Genomic DNA, 18,553 nt, shown 5'->3' on the forward strand with positions numbered 1-18,553 from the left:
GAAGAAGAAATATTCATCCAGCATGCCAGAAGGAATTTCATGGAATGGTTACCGCACAGGAGGCCACTCAGCCCATAGTTTCCGTGTTGGCTCTCTGAAGGATCAATTCATCAAGTACCATTCTCCAGATATCTCCCAATAACCCTTCTCCCTCCTCAAAAAAAGTCATCCAATTTCCTTTCCAAATGTTCAATTGAATCTGCCTCCACCAAACTCTCAGGCAGCGGATTCCGGACCACTCGCTGTGTGAAGAAGTTCCTCCTCGTGCCTCCATTGCTCCTTCTATCAATCACCTTCAATCTGTGTCCTCTCGTTCTCAATCCAATGGGAAGAGTCTCTCTCTCATCCACCCTTGTCCAGACCTCTCGTGGTTTTAAACACCTCGAACAAATCTCCTCTTGGCCTCTCCAAGGACAGCAGACCCAACCTCTCCAATCTAGATAACTTTGCACCCTTCTTCAAAATAGCACACATGGTTCCTTTTCACATCTAGGGCGAGGGGACAGACAAGGGCTCAATTAAAAAATGTGATTCCGTACTGCAATTGGACTGAGGAGATCTCTGTGTGCTCTCTAAAGCAGGATGCACTCCGATGCGAAGAGGACTTCATACAGACTGTTGTAATCAGATAAATGAGATGGATTCCAGTGAGACCAGCCCAGAAATGACAACTGATGTCATCGACTCCGTTCCAATTAAAAGTGATTAATAACTTTCTCACTGAATATTATTATTGGCAATATCCTTAAACAGACTGCAGACTTAAAATCAGAAATTAACAGATTCAGCCACAATTGCTTTCCAGTATTCTTGGTTAAAAAATTAAGGTTTATTTATTCCTATCACAAGTAGGCTTACATTAACATTGCAATGAAGTTACTGTGAAAATCCCCTCGTCGCCACACTCTGGCACTTGTCCGGGTACACTGAGGGAGAATTTAGCATGGCCAATGCTAGGGTGGCACGGTGCCTCACAGCACCAGGGACGCAGGTTCAATTCAGGCCTTGGGTCACTGTATGTGCGGAGTTTGCACATTCTCCCCGTGTCTGCTCCGGTTTCCTCCGGGTGCTCCGGTTTTATCCCACAGTCCGTGAGACGTGCTGGTTAGGGTGCATTGGCCATGCTAAATTCTCCCTCAGTGTACCCGAACAGGCACCGGAGTGTGGCGACTAGGGATTTTCACGGGAACTTCATTGCAGTGTTAATCTAAGCCTATTTGTGACACTAATAAATAAACTTTTAAAACTTTATTATTCATTCGTGGGACATGGGCGTCGCTGGCTGGCCAGCATTTATTGTCCATCCCTAGTTGCCCGAGGACAGTTGAGAGTCAACCACATTGCTGTAGCTCTGGAGTCTCAAATAGACCAGATCAAGTAAGGATGACAGATTTCCTTCCCTAAAGGACATTAGTGACCCAGATGGGTTTTTCCGACAATCAACAATGGTTTCATGGTCATCAGTAGATTCTTAATTCTAGATAATGAATTTTTTATTGGTTTTGGAGTCACAGGTAGAAACAAAGAAAATATGAGCAGGAATAGACCATTCAGCCCCTCGAGCCTGCTCTGCCATTCAATATAGAATTATCATAGACTCCTACCGTGCAGAAGGAGGCCATTTGGCCCATCGAGTCAGCACCGACCACAGTTCCACCCAGGTCCTATCCCCATGACCCGATGCATTTACCCTAGCTCGTCCCCCTGCACGAAGGGGCAATTTAACACGGCCAATCCACCTAACCCGCATATCTTTGGACTGTGGGAGGAAACCGGAGCACCCGGAGGAAACCCACGCAGACATGGAGAACGTGCAAACTCCACACAGTGATCCAAGCCAGCAATTGAACCCGGGCCCCAGGAGCTGTGAGGTATATATATATATATATAAGAATCATAGAATCTACAGCACAGAAAGAGGCCATTCAGCCCATCGAGTTTGCACCGACCACAATCCCACCCAGGCCCTACCCCCATACCCCTACATATTTTACCCACTAATCCCTCTAACCTACACAACTCAAGACACTAAGGGCAATTTTAGCATGGCCAATCAACCTAACCCGCACATCTTTGGACTGTGGGAGGAAACCGGAGCACCCGGAGGAAACCCACACAGACACGAGGAGGAGAATGTGCAAACTCCACACAGACAGTGACCCAAGCCGGGAATCGAACCCAGGTCCCGAGAGCTGTGAAGCAGCAGTGCTAACCACTGTGCTACCGTAGCAATGATCATGGCTGATCCTCTATCTCGGCACGATACTCCTCCCACCAAGCCCATGCCCCTTGATGCCTTTAGAGTCTAGAAATCTACTTCCTTAATTACATTCAGTGACTTGGCCTTCATAGGCTTCTGTGGTCGAGAATTCCACAGGTTCACCATCGTCTTGAGTGAATAAGTTTCTTCTCATCTCAGTCCTAAATGGCCCACCCCGTATCCTGAGACTGTGACCCCCTTGTTCAAGACCCTTTGTGAGGCTAATGGTGGAGTGGAGCAAAGCATCCAGCAACTTGTGAAGAGGTTCACAACTCTGGGGGCAGGGCAGAAATCTTCTCTGGCACAGGTTACTGGAGGATTAGCATCAATGATGATGAGGGCCATTAAACCCAGCTTCATTTTGGCAGCGAAATCTGGGCCATTTGTAAAGTGGACACATTCGGCTTCATCACACTCGTCCTGATCTGGAACATAACGTTCCATCGCTGTAATAAATAAACACAGGGCTGTACGGAATTAAATTAATTGGCACTTGACACCGTTTTGTCTGCCAACTGTGGAAAGGTTCTTGTGCTGTATTTGCATCTTGGTTTCTTTGTTGTTGCTATCATCACTTTGTGTAGAACTACATCAAATTTACAGTGCAGGCCATTCAGCCCAACTGGTCTGTACTGGCGTTTTACGCTCCACACGAGCCTCATCCTACTCTCAGTCTGTCCACACGTACATCAAGATGGGGGAGGCGATGGCCTAGTGGTATTATCGCTAGACTATTAATCCTGAAACTCAGCTAATGTTCTGGGGACCGGGGTTCAAATCCCGCCACGGCAGATGGTGGAATTTGAATTCAATAAAACAAAAATCTGGAATTAAGGATCCACTGATGACCATGAAAGTATTGTCGATTGTTGGAAAAATCCGTCTGGTTCGCTAATGTCCTTTAGGGAAGGAAATCTGCTGTCCTTACCCAGTCTTCCTTTAATTTCTTTTTTGTTCATGGCATGTGAGCATCGCTGGCTGACCAGCATTTATTGTTCATCGCTAAGGGAATTTGAGAGTCAACCACATTGCTGTGGTTCTGGAGTCACATGTAGGCCAGACCGGGTAAGGGCGACAGATTTCCTTCCCCAAAGGACATTAGTGAACCAGATGGGGTTTTCCGACAATCGGCAATGGTTTCATGGTCATCATCAGACTTCATTGCGAGAGGTTTCGAGTACAGGAGGAGGGATGTGTTGTTGCAATTATACAGGGCCTTGGTGAGGCCACACCTAGAGTATTGTGTGCAGTTTTGGTCTCCTTTTTAAGGAAGGATGTTCTTGCTCTCAAGGGAGTGCAGCGAAGGTTTACCAGGCTGATTCCGGGTGTGGCAGGACAGGTGATGTATGAGGAGAGATTGAATAGGTTAGGATTGTTTTCACTGGAGTTCAGACGAATGAGGGGGGAGGGAATCTCATGGGGACTTAAATTCTAATAGGATTAGACAGGGTAGATGCAGGGAGGCTGTTCCTGATGGTGGGGGAATCCAGAACCAGGGGTCACAGTCTGAAGATTCGGGGTAGACCATTTTGGACAGAGATGAGGAGACATTTCTTCACCCAAAGAGTGGTGAGCCTGTGGAATTCATTACCACAGGAAGTAGTTGATGCCAAAACATTGAACGTATTCAAGAGGTGGCTGGATATAGCACTTGGGGCGAATGGGATCAAAGGTTATGGGGAGAAAGCAGGATGAGGCTATTGAGTTGGACGATCAGCCATGATGGTGATGAATGGCGGAGCAGGCCCGAAGGGCCGAATGGCCTCCTCCTGCTCCGATCTTCTATGTTTAATTCCAGATTTATTATTGAATTCATATTTCACCATCTGCCATGGTGGGATTCGAACTGGGGTCTCCGGAACATTACCCTGGATCTCTGGGTTACAGGTCCAGCTACAATACCACTACGCCACTGCCTCTGCTTGAATCAGTCGGGAGTCACTGTCTACATGTGACTCCAGAGTCACATCAATGTGGTTGACTCTCAACTGCCCTCTGAAATGGCCTAGCGAGCCACTCAGTTCAAGGGCAACTGGGGATGGGCAACAACTGCTGGCCCAGCCAGCGATGCCCATGTCCCACGAATGAATAAAAAAAAATTATAGTCCTGGTACTGATTAGAAACAGTTTCATACTTCAGCAGTGCAGCATGGAAATCCCCGAGTTATACTGCTGGCTGTGTCACACCCGGTGCAGGAAAAACAGGCAACGTGCTGTTGACTAAATTGCAATAAGTTTGCTGACCTTTAAATGGTAGCAGAGGGCTGGCTGCCTTATACACCTAAATCATTTATGAATTCACTTATTATTGATTAACATGCAGGGCCGTTTGTTAGCCTGAATTAAATATGCTTCTTGACCTGAATTCCGTGCATTCTAGAAATCCTAATCCATTGAACAAAGACAGAGAGACTGATTCATGGCTTTTAGTAAGAATTTCTAATGACGAGCTGTAACTCGGAATTCTACAAAAGAAATCCATCACCTCCTGGCACTTATCACATTCTCTCCATATCCTGCATCTGTCCATTCACAGCTGACTCCGATTCTTTTGCCCATTTAATTATTCCGAGATTAACTGTGTACACGGGGCCCCCTCCTCCTCATTAAGTGATCTTTTATCAGTCAGTGCATAAAGCAACCGTATAGTTCAATGCTTAGAGTCACAGGCCGGAATCTTACCGCCGCTCACGCCAGCGGGATTTTCCCATCCCGCTGCAGTGAACGGAGATTTGGCTGGCCGCCAAATTCTCCAGCCTCGCTGCAGCGGGAGGGTGGAGTGAACGGGTGGTAAGATCGCGCCCAGAGAGTTTTACAGCACAGAATGAGACCCTTTGGCCCACCATGTCTGCGCTGGGCATCAAGCACCTATCTATCATAATCCCATTTTCCAGCACTTGGTCCGTAGCCTTGTATGCTTTGGCATTTCAAGTGCTCATCTAAATGCTTTTTAACTGTAATGAGGGTTCCTGCCTCTCCCACCTTTCAGGCAGCGAATTCCAGATTCTCTCCACCCTCCGTGTGAAAAGGCTTTTCCTCAAATCCCCTCTAAATCTCCTGACCCGTACCTTCTCCAAATGCCGTGGTTGCAGGACACCCACACCCCCCCCCCTTCAATTCAATGGATTGGTAATGTTGTGAAGTTGAGTTTGTGATGCGTGGTCCCTTTAAAAGCTGGTTTTGTGTCAGCGCTGGGATGTTTAAAATACAGGGTACACAGATTGCAACATTTGTAACAAGGACCAAGTATCAGGGCTGCCTTGGTAACAGGCTTTTGAATTTTGAATTCAGCAGCCTATCAGTCTAAAGTAGACGCTCAGCTACCAAGAACCTATCAAATTTAAATTCGCTGTTGTTGACAACATCAGATCAATCCTGGTGTAGGAAAATTGATTGGTCATCAGAGTTATAAAGAGGAACTCAGCTGCCTGCCTGTAGTTCTACTGAAGAGCTGCCATCTCTCAACACCTAGAGTGGGAAGAGCAGCTCCCTGTCAACTAAAACAGCTCTTAAAAGAACTCTCCATCTATCTGACAAAAGGGTATTAAATCAGAAAGAGCTTACAGACAATGGAATCGCCAGAAGAACTCCAAAAGTTTTTCCAAAGCCACAAAACCTGTTTGTATATTTTTGACTAAATTTTTTTTTGTTAATGAATGATCCTTGTATTTATTTGAACAGCATTCTAGTAGAACCTTACTTTAATTGATATATTACTTATTTAAAGTTCCCGGTTGGTTAAATAAATAACTGGTTAATTATTCACTTAAAGTATGTGTCAGTTATTTCTGTTAATGAACCTCTAAATGTTAATGAAGGATAGTTAACACCTTCTCAAGCATTTTAACACATTACGAAGCGAGGTATTCCTCTTTGGGGGATTCGGCGTGGCTTCCCAAACGGGAATCAACCTATGCGTTGTAACAGTAATCGTGGACCCTAACCCCACCTAAACAATCACACTATTAGACACAGCACAAATCTGAAAGCGTTGTGACGTGAGGATTGCTTCCAGATCTGTTCATTTTAATTCTAATATCAGAAGGATTGCAGTGATATTATTAATTGCATATTGATTGTGTTTATTTTATTGAAGGTCCTGGGCTGGTGCTTCACTTGAGCACAGGTAAAGTGAGGGTGGCATGATGACACAGTGGTTAGCACTGCTGCCTCTCAACACCAGGGACCCGGGTTTGAATCCCGACTTGGGTCACTGTCTGTGTGGAGTTTGCACATTCTCCCCGTGTCTGCGTGGGTTTCCTCCGGGTGCTCCGGTTTCCTCCCACAGTCGAAAGATGTGCGGGTTAGGTGGATTGGCCATGCTAAAATTGCCCCTTAGTGTCAAGAGGACTCGCTAGGGTAAATGCATGGGGTTATGGGGATAGGGCCTGGGTGGGATTGTGGTCGGTGCAGAATCAATGGGCTGGATGGCCTCCTTCTGCACGGTAGGATTCTATGACACTGATTGAGAGCGCGATGTGGTTAGGTTGGGAGGCGTTCTCCCCGTGTCTGCGTGGATTTCCTCCTTGTAATGTTTCACTCTGTAAATAAATGCCAGTCTGAGTGAAGATTGGCCCCAGTCTGATCCGTCACCAACCGACTATCCAGAAGTGCGGCCTAAAATACATGATTAACTCCTCGCAAAAAAACTCTCAAATCTGACAACCCTCCAAGTAAGGGTTTATTTCTAGAGGGGTAGTTACTGAAAGGTGAAGAAATTATGCTGAAGTTGTATCAAATCTCGGTTAGACCACACTGGGGAGCACAGTGTACTGGTCTGGCTAATCATTCTAAATAATATAGGCTCCGGGGAAGGTGCAACAAAGATTCACAGGGGTGACACCAAAACTATGAGGATAGACCTGTCCGTCTATGTGTCTGTCCCTCCATCTGGCTCTCCGTCTATCTGCCTCTCCATCTGTTTGTCTGTCCGTCTGGAGAGGGTGAAAAGGCCGGATCACTTTTCTCTTGAAACAAGGCATCTGAGGAGTGGCTCAGCGAGCTCTTTAAAATGATGAAAGTCTTGGATAAATGAGACACAGAAAGAGGGTTTCCACTTGCCAGAGAGAGCAAAGCTAGAGGCCAGCGATACAAGATGGTGGGGGTGGTGTGTTACAGTTCACTCGGGGTGTCTGAGTTGCTATGGCAACATGCACGTTTTACAGCTATGCTGTGGTGTGCTGCTATAAATAGTCACGGCTGAGGCTCCAACATTCTTCCTGTCAAATAACTGGAAAAGCTTTAATTCCTGGAGAGTCCTGGGGTGGCGGGGGGGGGGTGTTGGAAAACAGGAGGGTGAGAAACCCCAGCTGAGGTGCAGGTTCTCAAGAACTTCAGGCAAGTTGTCATTCTCTCTGTATTAACAGCGAAAAATTACAAGCCGTTAGACTGTACGGGATGGTAGACATACACCCCACACAAATGCCAGGCAATGACCATCGAGAGAGAGTCTAAACGTGTCAAGGGACATGGGGAGAGCGCGGGAGCATGGCATGGAGATAGAGGATCAGCCCTGATCAGGTTGAATGGCGGAGCAGGATCGAAGGGCCACGCCGTATTCCTGCTCCTATTTTTATGTTTCTAACCACCTCTCCATGACATTAATGTCACTGAGATCCCACCATCAACATCCTGGAGTTCACTACGGACCAGGAACTGAACTGGCCCAGTCATATAAACACCGTGACTACAAGAGGCAGTCAGAGGCTGGGAATTCTGCAGTGAATACCTCACCTCCTGACTCCCCAAAGTCTGTCCACCATCTACAAAGCACAAGTTGGGAATGTGATGGAATACTCTCCACTTATCTGGATGGGCGCAGCTCCAACAACACTCAAGAAGCTCGACATCATCCAGGACAAAGCAGCCCTGCTTGACTAACATCCCCTCCACCCACCTTCAACATTCACTCCCTCCACCACTGACACACAGAGGGAGCAGTGTGCACCAGTTACAAGATTCACTGCAGCAACTCACCAGAATCCTTCAACAGCACCTTCCAAACCCACGACCTCTACCATCTTGAAGGACAAGGGCAGCAGACACATGGGGACACCATGTCTAGGTTAGATGGATTAGCCATGGTAAATGCGTGGGGTTATGGGGTGTAATGACTTCAATCAGGTCATTGAGATTGGCCGATTGGAATATGAACTCCCTGATTAAGGAGCCAATTGGTGGGCCAGGGAATCTTTTCCTTGTATTTAACCGCGAGTGTCAGTTCCTCTGGCACCCCCGAAGGTAGACTGCTGTCTGATAGCACTCTGTGTATTGCTGTTAGAGTTTGTAAATAAAGGGATTTTGGTGAAGGGACTTCAGCCTCCAAAGACTTATTACATGGGGAGAGGGCCTGGGTAAAATACTCTGTCACAGAGTCGGTGCAGGCTCGATGGGCTGAATGGCCTCTTCTGCACTGTAGGGATTCTATCCTACAAGAAGCAACTCCCCCTACTGTTGGCCAAGCAACTCTGTGCTGGGGCGGTTTGAAAAGTGACTCTGTGCTGATCTATATAAAACTATAAACCAGGCACCACTTAGACAGAGCTCAGGAAATGCCTCCGGCCTGGCAAACCGAGGGTTGTGGGTTTGACACGGTGCCAAAACCACGTGAACTGAGGTGCCGCACACCAGCAGACAGAGAAGAGCTCTCGCTGCGCGCTGCACTGCTTTCTAACTCCCGCAGTCTAAAAAACAAACTTTGCAAAAATCACCACTACGTCCAATATCCAGTCTGTGAATCCGTCACTGCTCGTGGACATTGTGATTTAGGGTTAATGGGTGCGTGTATATTACGTATCAATATATACACCCTGGCTTCAGTTTGTCAAGCCTCCATATGGTCCTGGCATAATCTAAGAATGAGAAGATTAATCTCCTTGTTGTAAATCTTAGAAAGAAATCATAGAAACCCTACAGCACAGAAAGAGGCCATTCGGCCCATCGAGTCTGCACCGACCACAATCCCACCCAGGCCCTACCCCCATATCCCTATATATTTACCCACTAATCCCTCTAACCTACGCATCCCAGGTCACCAAGGGCAGTTTTAGCACGGCCAATCAACCTAACCCGCACATCTTCAGACTGTGGGAGGAAACCGGAGCACCCGGAGGAAACCCACGCAGACACGAGGAGAATGTGCAAACTCCACACAGACAGTGTTGCCAACAACACCAGGAGAAACCTCGGACGAAGGGTCATCCAGTCTCCAAATGTTGGCTCTATTCTCTCTCCACAGATGCTGTCAGACCCGCTGAGATTTTCCAGCATTTTCTGTTTCACATTCCAGCATTGGTAGTATTTTGCTTTTACCAGGAGAAAAATTGCCTGGGCCACTTCAAAACTAAAATTTCACTTTTGACCATAATCAGTGAGGATAGACAACAACACCTCCCCCACAATCATCCTCAACACTGGTGCCCCACAAAGCTGTGTTCTCAGTCCCCTACTATACTCCTTACACACCTGTGACTGTGCGGCCAAATTCCCCTCCAACTTGATTTTCAAGTTTGCTGACGACACCACCGTAGTGGGTCGGATCTCAAACAATGACGAGACAGAGTACAGGAAAAAGATAGAGAATCTGGTGAACTGGTGCGGCAACAATAATCTCTCTCTCAATGTCAAAAAAACACAGGAGATTGTCATCGACTTCAGGAAGGGTAAAGGAGAACATGCCCCTGTCGACATCAACGGGGACAAAGTAGAAAGGGTCGAGAGCTTCAAGTTTTTAGGTGTCCAGAAAACCAACAACCTGTCCTGGTCCCCCCCACGCCGACACTATAGTTACGGAAGCTCACCCTCGCCTCTACTTTCTCAGAAGACTAGGGAAATTTGACATGTCAGCTACAACTCTCACCAACTTTTACAGATGCACCATAGAAAGCATTCTTTCTGGTTGTATCACAGCTTGGTATGGCTCCTGTTCTGCCCAAGACCGCAAGAAACTACAAAGGGTCATGAACGAAGCCCAGCCCATCACACAAACCAGCCTCCCATCCATTGACTCTGTCTATACTTCCTGCTGCCTCAGAAAAGCAGCCAGCATAATTAAGGACTCCACGGACCCTGGACATTCTCTCTTCCACCTTCTTCCATCGGGAAAAAGATACAAAAGTCTGAGGTCACGTACCAACCGAGAACAGCTTCTTCCCTGCTGCTGTCAGACTTTTGAATGGACTTACCTTGCATTAAGTTGATCTTTCTCTACACCCTAGCTATGACTATCATAGAAATAGAATAGAAACCCTACAGTGCAGAAGGAGGCCATTCGGCCCATCGAGTCTGCACCGACCACAATCCCACCCAGGCCCTACCCCCACATATTTTACCCGCTAATCCCTCTAACCTACACATCCCAGGACTCTAAGGGGCAATTTTTTAACCTGGCCAATCAACCTAACCCGCACATCTTTGGACTGTGGGAGGAAACCGGAGCACCTGGAGGAAACCCACGCAGACACGAGGAGAATGTGCAAACTCCACACAGACAGTGACCCGAGCCGGGAATCGAACCCGGGACCCTGGAGCTGTGAAGCAGCAGTGCTAACCACTGTGCTAACCACTGTGCTACCGTGCCGCCCTAACACTGTAACACTACATTCTGTACTTTCTCCTTTCCTTCTCTATGAATGGTATGCTCTGTCTGTATAGCGCGCAAGAAACAATACTTTTCACTGTATCCTAATACATGTGACAGTAATAAATCAAATCAAATTTTAAATTATCAGTTCTCTGTTCTTTTTTCAGCTCTGCCTCTCTCTGAACCCAGTCTTCGCTGCCCCCGATTTGAAACGCTGATCACCCAGGTGTTCAGATGAGCAGAGATTTTGCTTTCTCATCCTGGTTGCTAAAACCCTTCTCAATCTGGCCCCTGCCCATCTCTGTAACCTTCTCCAGCCCTACAGCCCTCCCGAGATCTCTGCGCTTCTCCAGTACTGACTTTTAATGCATCCCCCAATTTCCAATGCTCCACCGCTGGCGGCCATGCCTTCAGCTACCCTGTAACCGCCTTCCCCCCCCCCGCCCCCCTCCAACATCCACAGGCTCTGGGACACCCTCCCTAAACCGTTCCGCCTCTCATTCCTCCTTGAGGTTCTCCTCCCTGGGAACACTTCAGCGGTCACGGGCATTCAGCCTCTGATCTTCGGGTAAGTGTTCTCCAAGGAAGCCTTCATGACACACAACGATACAGAGTCGCTGAGCAGAGACTGATAGCCAAGTTCCACACACATGAGGACGGCCTCAACCGGGATCTTGGGTTCATGTCACGCTCTCTGTAACCCCCACGACTTGCCTGGGCTTGCAAAATCTCACTAACTGTCCTGGTTTGAGTTAATTCACACCTCTTTAACCTGTGATTATCCATCTCTCCACTCACACTGTCTGCATCTGCAAAGACTTCATTACCTGAAAAGACTCACATTCCAATCATTATCTTGCAATTGTGTCTTTGTCTATATATGCTGTGTTTGTGAACCCACCTCTCCACTCACCTAATGAAGGAGCAGCACTCCGAAAGCTCGTGGTATCAAATAAACCTGTTGGACTTTAACCTGGTGGTGTCAGACTTCTTATTGCGTCCTCCTTTAAGAAAATGCTTTTTTTTAAAAATCTAACTCTTTGACAATTTCGGGCCACCTGTCACAATATCTCCTTCTGTGGCTCAGTGTTAAATTTTGTCAGATCATAGAATCCTACAGTGCAGAAGGAGGCCATTCGCCCCATCAAGCCTGCACCAACCACAATCCCACCCAGGCCCTATCCCTGTAATCCCACTTATTTACCCTGCTAATTGTTAAGCTTAGTAAGAGTTTTAACAACACTAGGTTAAAGTCCAACAGGTTTATTTGGTAGCAAATACCATTCGCTTTCGGAGCGCTGCTCCTTCGTCAAATGGAGTGGAAATCTGCTCTCAAACAGGGCACAGAGACACAAAATCAAGTTACAGAATACTGATTAGAATGCGAATCCCTCCAGCCAACCAGATCTTAAAGATACAGACAATGTGGGTGGAGGGAGCATTAAGCACAGGTTAAATTGTTAATTGTAAGTTGTTAAGCTTCCCAGTTGCAGTCCAGTAATAAAGATGATGCAAATCCAGCTTCTTCACAAACTCACTTTATTCTCTTTTACAACTCCACATACCCACACCCAACACCCAGTGCCATCTGTAACCTCTTTACTTATGTATCCCGGTGAGTACTATTAAACAATTAACATACCAATTGGGTTGAAAGTGGAAGGTTCAGTTAACCCATTCCTAACACTAATCCCCGTGACACTAAGGGTCAATTTAGCATGGCCAATCAACCTAACCAGCACGTCTTGAGTGTGGGAGGAAACCGGAGCGCCCAGAGGAAACCCATGCAGACACGGGGAGAACGTGCACACTCCACACGGACAGTGACCCAAGCTGGGAATTGAACCCAGGTACCTGGCGCTGAGGCAGCAGTGCTAACCACTGTGCCGCCCCACAGATAATGCATCTGTGAACTGGCTTGGGTCACTTCACTACGTTTAAGAAGCTAGATAAATGCAGGTTGCTGTTGTTGTAGGAAAGCAACTGTTGGACATTCAGAAGGAACTCTGGTCAGACTTTTGCAGCCAGCAAGTGGATCTATAGTTGATTCAGCTGAACGAATGCTAAAATAAGCTGGAATATCTCAAAGTTAGACGGTAATGGAGATTGACAAGGAGTGCTGAACAGAGACTCTATGGCCAAGTGTAAATTACTAACAGCCCCCAAGGCAGCAAGGACAGAAGTAGCAAAAGGACACTTCTGTTCAACTGAAAAAGCAAATACCAAAACCTCCCTCTTCAAACACGGCCTGGTGGCACAGTGGTTAGCACTGCTGCCTCACAGCGCCTGGGACCCGAGTTCGATTCCGGCCTCGGGTCACTGTCTGTGTGGAGTTTGCACCTTCTCCCCGTGTCTGCGTGGGTTTCCTCCGGGCGCTCCGGTTTCCTCCCACACTCCACAGATGTGCAGGTCAGGTGGATTGGCCGTGGTAAATTGCCCCTTAGTATCAGGGGGATTAGCAGGGTAAATATGTGGGGTTCTGGGGATAGGGCCTGGGTGGGACTGTGGTCGGTGCAGGCTCGATGGGCCGAATGGGCTCCTTCTGCGCTGTAGGGATTCCATGAAACAAATAACTTTGGAATCTGGCAGTTTAACCCTTTCAGCCATGGTCCAGTAACAATCTCACCTCTGATGAGTTGGAAGGTTTGCTCTCCAGTAATGAAGCATGAAAATCAAGGCTGATTCTCCTCCTGCGATGCTGACGGAATGCTGCTCTGCCGGAGGTGCCCACTGTCACATGGGACATTAAACCGTGGCCCGTTAGCTGGATGCCAAAGGTCCCATTTTGAGGGGGAGCAGGGTTGAGTTCTCCAGGCCAATATTTATTGTAAGAAGTCTCACAACACCAGGTTCCCCAGACTTCTTACTGTGTTTACCCCAGTCCAATGCCAGCATCTCCACATCAATATTTATTGCTCGGATGAAAGCAGGTCATTTGGTCATCGTTGCATCATGGTTTGGGGGATCCTGCTGTGCGCCAATTGGCTGCTGCATCTCTTACATCACCCCACTAAGTTGTAGGCGATGTGAGGTGGTCATGCAAGGTGCTACAGAAATGCACAGAGGTTTTTCTAACATTGGAAACTTCTGCAAAAGGCCCTGTGACGTTCCTCGGAGTATAACTCCTGTACCCTCTTCAACCCAGACACCATTCAACCTGCGGGAGTAGCTGGGGCACAGGACCAGACAGGGACAGAACTGGAAGCACAGTGTTGGTACCTCCACTGCTGCCTCCCATCTTTCAGGCACTGTCTGGGGAGAGGAAAAAAACAGCCCTTGGAGAAACCCCCCATGCATGGTCAGGGCTGAAGCACCATCAGACCACAGCCCCACCTCCCCAGAGGGTTGCAGCTGTGATATCCCAAAATTCTTAGCTCTCACTGATCAGGCAGGGGGCGAGGCTAGCCCAGGGCACTGGGGGTGTGCTGGCGCCTGCGATGGTGGTTTGCCCCGGCTAGGGTAGAGTGAAGGCTCAGCACAGCCAATGAGGTTAAACTGAGGCTTTACCTGATGCAATTTTTCAAAGGAATCTTGGCCTTTTGACTAAGATGAAGCGTTAGATCAAGCCCGGGAGGAGGTGCAATGCCTCATCCTGTCAGCTTGGATCTTGTCTGATCGAGCCCAAGATGGGCTGCAATGTCTTGTCAGCTTGGATCTGGTTTGTCCTTCATGTGGGGACCACGATTGGACTTCATTTGAATTGGCTTTTTTCATTACAAATAAAAACGGTATCAATAAAAAAAAAACAGCTGATCTAAAAAATGTTCAAGGGCACAGTTCTGGAATCTTCCATGAGCACGGGCAGATCATAACCAACATGTGAAAGGTTTCTGCAGCTGAAGATGAGAATGACAATGAGAGCAATGAAGACTTGCACTTCTATAGTGCCTTATATGGCCACCGGATGTCTCAAAGCACCTTCCAGACAATGAAGTGCTTGGTTTTGAAGAGTACTCACTGACATAATGTAGCAAATGCCAACTCGTGCACAGCAAGCTCCCACAGAGAGCAAGGTGGTAACAACCAGATCCTCTGTTTTTGTGCTGTTGCCTGAGGGATGAAGATTGGCCTGGGGGCTGTGGAGAACTCCCCTTGCTCCTCTTCAGAATAGTGGCCCTGGAATTCTTTCACACCCGCCCCAGAGGGCAGGCGGGGCCTCAGCTGGTTTGAAAGTCGACACCTCCAACAGTGCAGCACACCCGCAGCGCTGCATTGGGAGTGTCAACTTGAAGTTATCTCAGGAGTAGTATTTGAACCCAGCACTTATAGAGGCAGAAGTGCGACCCATTGAGCAGTGCTGATACGTGTAAGGAATCCATAGAATCCCTACAGTACAGAAGGAGGCCATTCAGCCCATTGAGTCTCTGCCGACCACAATCCCACCCAGGCCCTATTCCCGCAACCCCGCACATTTACCCTGCTAATGCCCCTGACACTGGGGTCAATTTAGCATAGCCAATCAACCTAACCCGCACATGACTGTGGGAGGAAACTGGAGTCCCCCGAGGAAACCCACGCAGACAGGGGGAGAACGCGCAAACTCCACACAGACAGTGACCCAAAGCCAGAATTGAACCCGAGTCCCTGGCGTTGTGAGGCAGTAGTGCTAACCACTGCACCAGCGTGCCGCCCAGGAGGAGGAGTGTGGGGGAGTAGCTCCCCACAAGATGTGGTCATTGTTGCTTTGTGGGAGTTTACTGTCCACAAATTGGCTGCACCAATTCCTACCTCAGCACAGTGACTACCCTTCAAAAACTGAACTCGGCCAATGGCTGGAAAGAGCTTTGGGACGCCTGGGGGATTTGAAAGGTGCTATATAAATGCTGATATTCTTCATGCTTTCCCCTGCTCCATCACCCAAGGCCCGTCGCTCACGTGAGCATTAACAATGAGCGAAATGAGACACTTTTGGCATGTCTCTCCCAGCCTGTACCTGATGTCCACACGCAGACATATACACAACCAGCAGGGGGTGCAGGGTAGCAACCTGGAGTCGGAACCCAGGCCACACCTTTAACCCTGTCCACTGAGCAGATCTTGATGCTGCCACAGTGAGAAAGCCCAAAAAAGCTGCACTGACTTTTTAACCAAGTCCACAGTGAACAGATATTATTTTCTCCCCTGGAAACATGTGTCTGACGCAGGCTCCGAGCATTCTGCCCGAGAGGACAACGTTCAAGTGCAGAGTCTACAGAAAGACAGCGAATCAGTCACGGAACAGACATCATTGCAAACACAGCCCTCGGACAGACAGACAGAGAGTCAGAAAGAAAAAGAGAGATAGATTGATACAGAGAGATAGATTCACAGACAGAGATTGACAGAGAGAGAGAGAGCACAAATAAGAGTACATGTAATCACATTCTTTCGAGATTGCTGCAGATGATTTGATTTATTGTCACATGTATTGGGGTCAGTGAAAAGTATTGTTTCTTACACGCTATACAGACAGGGCATACCGTTCATAGAGTACATAAGTACTCGAGAGTACTTTAGAGTGGTGGCAAAGTGGTTAACACTGTTGCCTCAGTGCCAGGGACCCGGGTTCGACCTGTTCGGGTACACTGAGGGAGAATTTAGCACGGCCAACGCACCCAACCTGCACATCTTTCGGACTGTGGGAGGAAACCGGAGCACTCAGCGGAAACCCATGCGGACACGGGGAGAACGTGCAGACTCCACACAGTGACCCAAGCCGGGAATCGAACCCGGGTCCCTGGCGCTGTGAGGCAGCAGTGCTAACCACTGTGCCCACACACATTGTCATATTTTTAATTCCAGATTTAAATGAAAATTCCACCAGCTGCAGTGGTGGGATTTGAACCTGCGTCCCCAGAGCAGTAGCCTGGGCACCCGCTTTATCAGCCTGATGATCAAGCCACAACTTACCGAGCCTCCTGCTAAATGCACCTGACTTTTCACTTATTCTCCCTTTACCAATCTATGGGGTAACTTTCTCAAAGTGACAACAACACTGACATCAGAAGCATTTCATTGGCTGTAAAGCGCCTTGGGAGGTTTGGGATATGTGAAAGGCGTTACAGAAATGCAAGTAGTTCTGTTTATGTTACCCATCAATATCATCTATCCAACTAACATCAGAACGTTTGCAGTAACAGCAATAACCTCACACGACTGACCTCTCTCAGAGTGAGATCCACTACCTCGAACCGGGGCGGCTCAGTGGCACAGTGGTTAGCACTGCTGCCTCACAGCGCCAGGGTCCCAGGTTCGATTCCCAGCTTGGGTCACTGTGTGGAGTTTGCATGTTCTCCCTATGTCTGCGTGGGTTTCCTCCTGTGGAGATGCTGGCGTTGGACTGGGGTAAACACAGTAAGAAGTTTAACAACACCAGGTTAAATAAACCTGTTGGACTTTAACCTGGTGTTGTTAAACTTCTTACTGGGTTTCCTCCCACAGTCGAAAGACGTGCGGGTTAGGTTGATTGGCCATGCCAAATTGACCCTCGTGTCAGGGGGATTAGCAGGGTAAATATGTGGGGTTACGGGAATAGGGCCTGGGTGGGATTGTGGACGGGGATTGTGGACGGTGCAGACTCAATGTGCCGAATGGTCTCCTTCTGCACTGGAGGGATTCTATGAACCAAGTGTCAACGTTAAGGACAGTTTTACGCTGTGAAGTCACGAGGAACTGAATGGGAAAACATCCAACTCCAATTATGGTTGGGGGGTGGGGGTGTGGGGGTGTGGGGGGTGTGGGGTGTGTGGGGTGGGGGTGGGGGTGGGGGGGAATTAATCTCTCTGAAATGCCCAAAACAGTCCCACTGTAAAACAGATCAGCTTTTTGTCAACGACACAAATTTCGAAAAGGCTCGAGGCAAGAAGCCAATTGTCCCGTCAAACTTGCTGTCTCCAAAAACTAAAATGATGACGTCTTCCCTCAGGATCTCATTATCTCCCAGTCTTTGCCTACATGTCTGGGAGGTGTGCATGCAGGGGTGGTGGGGGAGGGGAGGAGGGGGCAGGGGTTACAGGTCAAAGTACAGAGCAACGAATATTTGAGAGCGGATTGAAACTGAAACAAGATCCAAACAGAGTCATTTACCAGCTTGGCAGGTCATAAAAGACAGAACGACTTGCATTTCTGTAGCGCCTGTCACAGCCTCCAGACCTCCCGAGGTGATTTACAACCAATGAAATTTACCAGCTTGATGCTGGGCACTGCCAGTCAGCACCTGAGCTCTTTGACTGTCTCAAAGACAATGTCTGGCTTTGACTGAGGAATGCAAACATCAGGTGATTAGTGAGTGAGGGCATCCAGCAGTTGTAACCGTCAAACCTGCGGGTGATCCTGATGGCGGAACAAGCCAGAGAGTGCAGCGATGGAAAATACAACAGGAGCTACACAATGTGGATCAGATAGATGCGCCTTTGCAACCTTTGCAAGTTTAAAAAGAACTTGCATTCATATAGCACATTTCACATGGACAGGACATCCCAGACAACAGCTTCTTCCCTGCTGCCTTTAGACTTTCTGTGCAGAGTTTGCACATTCTCCCCGTGTCTGCGTGGGTTTCCTTCGGGTACTCCAGTTTCCTCCCACAGTCCGAAAGACATGCTGGTTAGGTGCATTGGCCATGCTAAATTCTCCCTCAGTGTACCTGAACAGACGCTGGGGTGTGGTGACCAAGGGATTTTCACAGTAACTTCATTGCAGTGTTAATGTAAGCCTACTGTGACTAATAAATAAAT

At 48.0% G+C, this 18,553-nt stretch overlaps 1 protein-coding gene across 1 annotated transcript in view; it reads right to left on the reverse strand.

Moving 5' to 3' along the window:
* The window catches only part of LOC144499508 (FERM, ARHGEF and pleckstrin domain-containing protein 1-like), a 308,252-nt gene that overhangs the window by 143,979 nt on the left and 145,720 nt on the right, over positions 1–18,553 (reverse strand). The gene's annotated exons all lie outside the window — the stretch shown is intronic.

The sequence above is a fragment of the Mustelus asterias genome, chromosome 10 (assembly GCF_964213995.1).
Source record: "Mustelus asterias chromosome 10, sMusAst1.hap1.1, whole genome shotgun sequence".
NCBI classification, from domain to species: Eukaryota; Metazoa; Chordata; class Chondrichthyes; order Carcharhiniformes; family Triakidae; genus Mustelus; species Mustelus asterias.